The sequence below is a fragment of the Nematolebias whitei genome, unplaced genomic scaffold (genome assembly GCF_014905685.2).
Source record: "Nematolebias whitei isolate Nwh7 unplaced genomic scaffold, NemWhi1 Nwh_scaf_1245, whole genome shotgun sequence".
Taxonomy (NCBI): Eukaryota; Metazoa; Chordata; class Actinopteri; order Cyprinodontiformes; family Rivulidae; genus Nematolebias; species Nematolebias whitei.
This window is the reverse complement of record NW_023619790.1, coordinates 1-8,320: the sequence shown is the minus strand read 5'-3', so window position 1 is coordinate 8,320 and position 8,320 is coordinate 1. Positions and strand designations below refer to the sequence as shown.

General features: G+C 45.1%; 1 long non-coding RNA gene across 1 annotated transcript; it reads right to left on the bottom strand.

Annotated features, from left to right (window-relative positions):
• Nucleotides 1-7,521: 7,521 nt before the first annotated feature.
• Nucleotides 7,522-8,276, bottom strand: LOC119429442. Its single transcript, XR_005187779.1, has 2 exons — nt 7,903-8,276; nt 7,522-7,852 (listed from the first exon to the last, which is right to left on the bottom strand). It is a non-coding gene; the product is annotated as an uncharacterized LOC119429442 (long non-coding RNA).
• Nucleotides 8,277-8,320: the final 44 nt, after the last annotated feature.

Genomic DNA, 8,320 nt, shown 5'->3' with positions numbered 1-8,320 from the left:
GGGAGGATAAGTTCCTCAGGTTGACACTATACACAAGTTCTTGTTATCAGTACGATATGATGTTATTCTTCTTGTTGAAGCCGTGTTCTGTAACAAGTCTTCTGTCCATGTGACTAGAACATTCTGAAAAACATTGTGGATCTGGTATTTTTTAATTAGATTTGTAACAGTCTTTTTTCATGAGCTAGAACATTCTGAAAAAGAAAAACATTTTGATACGAAAAGCGTAAAGTTCTGTATCTTTGCCTCTTCTGCGGGTGGTGGAATACAAGGACGTTTGCAGGAGCAGGACAAAAGTTCACATTTACAAGAGTTTACCAGAGTTCACATACACACACCAACTTTGAAAGTCTGCAGAATGAGCATGGATTAAATAATATTTAAACAATACATGTTAGTTTATTAATTTTTTCACAATTTTCCCCCCTTTTGTTCCAAAGGAACAACAAAATAAGAAAACAAAGTGAATAAAAAATATATATATAAGTATAGACTTTGAAAGGGATAAACATCAAGTTCAGTGCATCACTTGTGGTTTGGCACAGGACCATCATAAACTTCAAATGGAAGTTGCAAGAGCTGTTTTTTTTGGGTTACAGACCCTGTTTAAAAGCTTATGCGTACAGGTAAGAAACTTCAATTTAATTCAAAACATGAAAATATACAAAGAACATAAAGGAGGGCATACTGTTTTAGTCAAAAAGTATTAACATAAAATATAAAAAGAAGAAAACATAAAATTTTTATTTAAAGCATAAAACCAAAATATGAAAGATTAAAAAATGTCTTTTAGTTCTGGAAATGTTGTCCAGTGTACTCATGGTCTTCTGGTCTAAGCCTAAGAACACAACTTTGGACGACTAAGACTACTAAATCTAGGAATTCTAGTCTAGATGGAATGGGTGAAGTTTCAGTCATCAGGGAGTGTCCGCCTCTGTCAAAGTCAATTACAAAGATGTCATCGGTGCAGGATGTGTCAATCTCAAGAATGGATTGATGTTCTCTAACTGTAAAACGAATTTTCATTTTATCTTAAAACAAAAGTGTTGTAAGAGGAAAATAAAACCAACAACTAAAACGGAAATGTATGCAAAGAATGCAAAAAGTTTCCACTGGTACCGCATGGAGTTCATGATGGTTGTTTGTCTGTTGGGTATCAAACGTCTATCTGTTCTGCCTGCCTGATCAGTTGGAGGGTCTAGGTACCCCGCCGCCCTCACTGTGAGCCTGAGCTCTATCAGTGGGTGGTGAACGTGAGTGGCGTAGATTCCTCGTGGGTATCAAGCCTTTCAGACTCCGATACTTGTTGCACCCGCGGTGGCACCCAGCTCTTAAGCTCTGGTGCTTCTTTTCCTCTGGGCTAGTTCTTGATATCCTGGTTTCCGTCCGGTTGAAGAGGGGCAATGGGGACGCTGCCTCACCTGGTTTTGACGCCAGTGAGTGTGCTGTCCTGGTTCTGTTAGGTTTGGTCGTGGCCTAACAGACCGCTGCCTCAGCTACCCGTTGGTGCTGAGTGACTCTTCGGGCAGTTGCCCTGGTCTTTCCTGTCCTTTGCTCCTTTGGTCTTCTCCTGATGGTGGAGTGATCCCTTTGAACAGCTTACAGTGGGAGGCGTGGACCCAAGTAGTTCTCTCAGCCACCTTCACAGCCGTGTGGGTGGTCAGCAAAACCTGGAATGGTCCAGTCCACCTGGGAGAGTTCCAGCACCTTCTCCTGAAACATTTAATCATAACAAAGTCTCCAGGAGAAATACAGTGCAATTGCTTTTGCGCAGGTGTAGGGAGTCCTCCCTGCACCTGAGACCTGATGGATGTTAAGTGTTTGGTTAGTTCAATGCAATAGTTCATCATGTTATGATCACAGTGTTTAAGATCTCTGGTGGGATCAGTTGTTGGTCCAACTCCCAGATTGGGAGGAGCTGCAAAAAGGATTTCAAAAGGACTAAGACGAAATTTAGCTCGTCTCCGCATCCTCATATACATAACAGCAATAGGCAAGCATGTGACCCAGTTCTGTTTTGTGTCCTCACAAAGTTTGGCCAGTTTGTTTTTCAAAGTACCATTTTCTCGTTCAACAGCGCCCCCGCTCTGTGGGTGGTAGGCACAGTGTTTTGTCAGGTCAAAATGTAGGGTCGTGGATACTTCACTCATGATCTCATTTGCGAAGTGGGACCCATTATCACTTGAAATTCTCTGGGGGATTCCCCATCGTGGAATGATTTCCGTCAGTAAAATCTTTGCTACTGTGTTTGCTGTTGCATGTTTTGTGGGGAAAACTTCAACCCATTTGGAAAACATATCGACAACAACCAAGCAGTATTTCTTGTTTAAAACAGGCGTTAATTCAATAAAATCAATCATTAGATGTTGAAAAGGAGCAGTCACTGTCTTGTGTGCACCTGGTGCTGTGGTTTTTATTGTTTTTGAAATATTGTGAGTGGCACATATCAGACATGAGTCACAGTACTGTTCAGCAACTTTCAAAAATTTCACAGTAAACCAGTGTGTGTCCATTTCTCTTAACATTCCCCCCTTTGACACATGGTCTCCACCATGCGTTAAAACAGCAAAAGAATGAAAGAAATGTCGAGGTAGGCAGGGGTTGTTGTTTGGACCTAGCCAAATATCATTAGTGAACGTGCTTCCAAGGCGTTTCCATTCTGCTCGCTCAGAAGGTGTTGAGAGTTTTTGCATGTCTGTGATGGTGAATGAGTCAGGTGAGGCTGTAGTCTGAGATGATGAGCAGATCATAAGAGGAAGTGGGTGGATCCTTTCAGGAGGTGTGGTAGCAGCAGATTTAGCTGCTATGTCAGCAGCTGCGTTGCCCCTAGAGACATGGTCAGTGTTTCGGGTATGGGCTGCACATTTTACTACAGCAATGTGTTTGGGAAGTGTGATTGCTTCTAAAAGATTAGCAACAAGTTTGTGGTTCAAGATGGGCTGTCCATCTGAACGAAGGAAGTGACGATGTTTCCACAAAGCTCCAAAATCATGTACAACACCAAAAGCATAGCGAGAGTCAGTGAAGATGTTGACAGATTTGTTTTCAGAGAGTTGGCAAGCTCTGGTCAAGGCTATGAGTTCACAGGCCTGAGCTGAACAAGGAGGCAATGAACGAGCCTCAATGGTGGAGGAGGAAGTTACAACTGCATAACCGCTGTGAATAGAGCCAGTGTTAGGATCACGTGAAGATGAGCCATCTACAAAGAGTTCCCAGTCTGGGTGTTCAAGAGGTTCTTGTTGTAAGTCAGGTCTAGGTGTGCAAAGCACTTCAAGTTCAGCTAAACAGTCATGTGGTGTGCCTTCGACAGGTGAAGGTAAGAGTGTAGCTGGATTTAAAACGTTGCAACGTTGGATGGTGATATTTGGCATGTCAAGAAGAGTGGTGTGGTACCTTAACCAACGCGCTGTAGACAAGTGAGCAGTTTTTTGCTCGTTTAGAATGTGAGTGACAGCGTGTGGTACAAGCAAGGTCAAATCAGAGTACCCCACAATGTCTCTACTGGCCAATACAGATTTTTCTGCTGCTGCAACAGCGCGCAAGCAAAGTGGGAGTCCTGCAGCAACTGGATCAAGTTTTGATGAAAAGTAGGCCACAGGTTTCATGAGGTCACCATGCCTTTGCAACAAAACTGATGTCATGCATCCCTCCCTTTCATCCACCGCCTGCACAAATGGGCGGGTTGGATCAGGAATTCCTAAGGTGGGGGCTTTCTGCAGCTGTAATTTGAGAGTCTCAAATGCTGACAGTGCAGGTGGTGTCCAAGACAATTTAGAGCTCATTTGAAGGCCTTTTTCATGACAAACAGCGCGGAGTGGTGTTTCAAGTTCTGCGTAGTTTGGAATGAAATGTCGACAATAACTGCATAACCCTAGGAATGACATGAGCTGCTTTTTTGTTTCAGGAAGAGGAAGAGCAACAATGGCTGTAACACGCGCAGGAGCCAGCTCTCTTCCTTCTGCAGAGATTCTGTGACCCAGAAATGTAACCAGTGGCAACACAAACTGTAGTTTAGACAACGAGGCCTTGTGTCCTTCTGCAGCTAGATACTGCAGGAGGCGGATTGTGTGTGTTTTGCATGTTTGTGCATCAGGAGCAGCCAAAAGAAGATCATCAACATATTGAAGAAGTGCACAATCAGGTGGAAGACTGAATCCTGCCAGACTATCTCTCAAAGCCTGGTGGAAAATAGTTGGAGACTCACAATAGCCCTGGCAAAGGCGAGTAAAGGTGTAAGACTTTCCTAAAAACTCAAATGCAAACCAGTACTGGCTGTCTGGATGCACAATGACACTAAAAAAAGCGTTGGCCAGGTCTATGACTGAAAAGTGGGTGGAGCCAGTTGGTATTTGAGACAAGATCACATAAGGATTAGGGACGATCGGTGCACGAGCTTGAACTGCAGCATTTACAGCTCTAAGATCCTGAACAAACCGCCACTCATCAGGAGGAGTGGGGCGGATCTTTTTCACTGGAAAAATTGGAGTTCTCACAGGTGAAGTGGGACAAGGAACGATTACACCTGCTTCCAGAAGAGAGTGAAAAACAGGTGTAATGCCTGAGGCTGCCTCAGGTTTCAGTGGATACTGTGGTATTTTTGGTCGATAAGAAGATTTAGGAGTAATTTGGATGGGCTCCTGACCTTTTATCAGACCTACATCATACTTTGTCTGGGCCCACAATGTGGGTGGAACAGCAGAGAGGTCTGGGTTGTCTGAAGTCATCGTAGGCAGTGTTAGTCATGCAGAGGTGTCAATCACTTCTTTGAATGGGGTGACCGGAAGTGATGAAATAAGTGGTTGTCTGTACATCTCCAGAGCAGGAGAGTAAAAACAAGTGTCAAGTGGTTGCCAGTCAGATGCACAATGGGCTCTCAGTGCTAGAGGGCCTAAAGAGCGCCACTGAGCTTCAGGAGGTTTAGCAAGAGAAACATGAGGAAATGAGTCAGGTACTGTGAAATAGCATGTTTGTGGTGTGACATCATCTGTGAGGCATGTCAACAGGAAACATGTGGTCTTTGTCCAGCAGATATCTGTAGTATGTAAGTCAGTTGGTGGTGTTTGCATGAATGAATCTCCTAGCTGATCAGCTGGGTCTGAAGTAACACGAGCAGTGCAATGCAGCTGTTGTTCATGCATGAATGTGCATGAAGGTGGAAGTCTATCTTTGGCCATAGAGAGCAAGGCTACACGCTGACTCTCATCAGTGAGGGACCATTCAAATACAAACAGCAGATCAGGCACTAGTGTCACCAAAGTGTCCACTGAGTGTGTAGACTTTGACACCACTAGTCCTTCAGGGCTACAATCGATGGACAGGTTGAATTTAAGAATTAGATCTCTGGCCAGAAGATTTATTGGACACGTCTGTGAGAGTAGAAACTGATGCGAGTGGGCAGTGTGATCAAAAGGGTCAATCACATTCAGAGGAGTTGTCATTACCTCTGGGATTGCTACACCAGATGCTCCTGTGGAGTGGATAATCTTGCCACACAGTGGAGCATGTGGGAGACATTTCTTCATTATCAAAGATTGAGTGGCCCCTGAGTCCACTAAGAACTTTAGTGGAACATTGTTTACAAGCATTGTGAGCATGGGTAACTTCAAACATGCTGACTGGGTGTATTTAAAATACGTGGAGGTGCATGTGGTATCAGTAGGTGAAACAGCTGGTGTGTGTGTGCGTGTACTTGCTGTTTGGAGACCCGGACCTTCCTCACCGCCCCCTTCTAGTCAGGATGAGTGCCCGCCTCGGTGGCCACGACCCCTGGGTGGACCCTGGCTTCGACCAACCGATTGTTGGGAGCCTGGGTGAAAGTTCTGTTCATGGTTCACGGGCCATGGCTCTCGTGGTGGCATTGGTGCTCGATTCTGGAATGGTCGGCCACGCCCTCGCCATGTGGTGCGTTTTTGTGGACAGTCTCTCATCCAATGGTCAGTCCCTCCACACAGGAAGCATGGCTGTGGCCCTCCTGCGTACCCACGTGGTTGTTGCTGTTGTGAGCCTGGCCAAGGGCCAGGGGGTGGTGGTGGGCGTGAAAAAGCTGGAAGCTGTTGTGGTGGGGCAGTGTTCAAGGTCATCTGTTGTGCAGCTTGAAGAAGAGTCAGCTGAGCATTTTCTGCTTGTTTTGTCTTTTTCTTCAATGTTGCAGTTTCTTCGGATGTGTGCTGTTCCCAGGCGTGTCTGGCATGACGTAGGAGGTCATTGAGGCGAATGCCAGCTTTCCAGCCTATGTATGTGTTCTGGACAGACTTGCGGATTGTTGGCAAGAATCCATCCATCACACATTGACACAGAATGGTTTCGAAGGCTGAAGCCTGTGCAGCATCACGCCAGTCGTTGTCCGGAAAAGCGATGCCAGAGTGTGTGCGAAACACAGGGATGAGACGATCAATGTACTCTTGAGGGGGTTCACCACTCTTCTGGACCGTGTCCTTGATCCTTGCATATTGAGGCGTCTGTGGAAATGCTGTCTTAACTCTCCTGACAATGTCACCCACAGCTGTCACAAAGTCTTGGTTATCTGCGTGGGCGTATTCGACACGCATCAGCCGTTGGTTGCCAGGCGGGACCTCAAACAGCTGTGCGCCTATGGTGCTTACAAAGTTCATACCATAGACAGCTGTGAGAATCATTTTTAGTTCTGGTATGGTGGGGCGGAGAATACGAACCATGTTGGTGATGGCTTCACCTATGGCATCCCCTCCTTGGGCCATGTCTGGGAGGTGTTGTTTTGCCAGGCTTGTCAGGTCGCTCAGTGGCCAAGTTCTGAACACCAGTTGTGGTCCGTCCGGTCCACCCACCTCCAGCATCGGCATGGTCGTGGAGTTGTGTTCACCATCTGAAGTCATGGGGGAGCTTATAGAACCGTTGTTGTGCTGTGACTGTTGTAGTCTCTGTATTTCAGCCTCCAGCAGTTTTTCTTTTTCTCTGAAAGCTTTAATCTGCTCCTCTTGCTCTGCAGCTTTGGATCGAGTTATGATTGAAGAACCTGCAGAAGATGATGAAAGTGATGGTGAAGAGTTTGAAGATGTTGATGTTGATGAGCTGATAGCAGGGGATGGTGGTGGTCTGGTTGTAACATCTCTTCCTCCTGCTGCTCCTTGTTCATCCTGTTGCTGAGGGGCAGCTGGCCTTGGTCCAATAAAATCATCGTCTGAAGTGAGGATCCAAGCAGGTTTCAGTCCAGGGCGAGTCTCATGTGCTTCCATCTGTGGTGGGCCATAGGGTGGTGGGTCTTTGAGTTCAGCCAGCGAGGGGTGGATCGAGGTGGAGGGTGCGGTGGGAGGAAGAGGTCCGTGGGTCTCCGGTGCATGTGTGAGAGAGGACAGAGGAAAAAGAGAGGTTTTCAGTTCTGTTTTTTTTGTTTTTTTCTCGTCTTTGTCTTTTTGAGTCTCTTGTTCTCTGCATTGTTTCTGTAAATCTTCAACTTTTTGAGACATCTGTAATAATCTGGACTCCGTTTTACCCATCATATTTTTAGACTCATTTTTCCACATTTTAAAAGCTTCCTCATGCTTGTGCATCGTTAAGTAAACCTTTTGAGGTATATTCTTCATCTGAATCATGCTCTGCTTTTGCTGCAATAATTGTTCTTCGAGTTTTTGAATGTCTTGGGTTTCTAAAGATCCATTTTTAGGAAAACCAAATTTGTAATGCCACTGAGAAACGAAACTTAGACAGGAAACTCCGTATAAGCGTTTCATTTTTTCTGCAACCGAACCGTTTGGTATATAATCTAGATTCTTACTTTTTGTCGCTCCCATTTTTATCTTTAAGACGAAACTATTTTATTTCCTCAGCCCTCTTTATCAAGACGAGCCTACACTCGGTTTTCCTAGAGAAAACTTACCTCGGTTTTCCTAAAGAAAACTTACCTCGGTTTTCCTAAAGAAAACTTACCCTCGGTTCCTACTCTAATTTTCAGAACTTACACTCGGTCCTCCTAATGAGAACTTACCTCGGCTTTTCCTAATGAAAGCTTACTTATTTTATGAGAGAGCGATCTTTTTGACGGAGTCGTGTCTGTCGCTAGCGCTTTTTTTTTTATTTTTTTTATTTTTATTTTATTTATTTATTTACCTTATCGTAGATGTGTCTCTGGTTTCCTGTTTTCGAATACGGCTGGAGTCGATCCCCCCCCCGGAGAACCAGACGTCCTCCCGCTCCCAAAACGTCCTAGTTGGAGGGTCGGAGGTCCGGTGATCAGCCTCGTCCGATTCTCCGTAGGCCGGACGAACTCTCAGGCGTATCCCGGCGGTGCCTCCAAACTTTTGTGGAAAATAAATAATTGTTCTAAACTTAAAAAAAACTCTTAAAA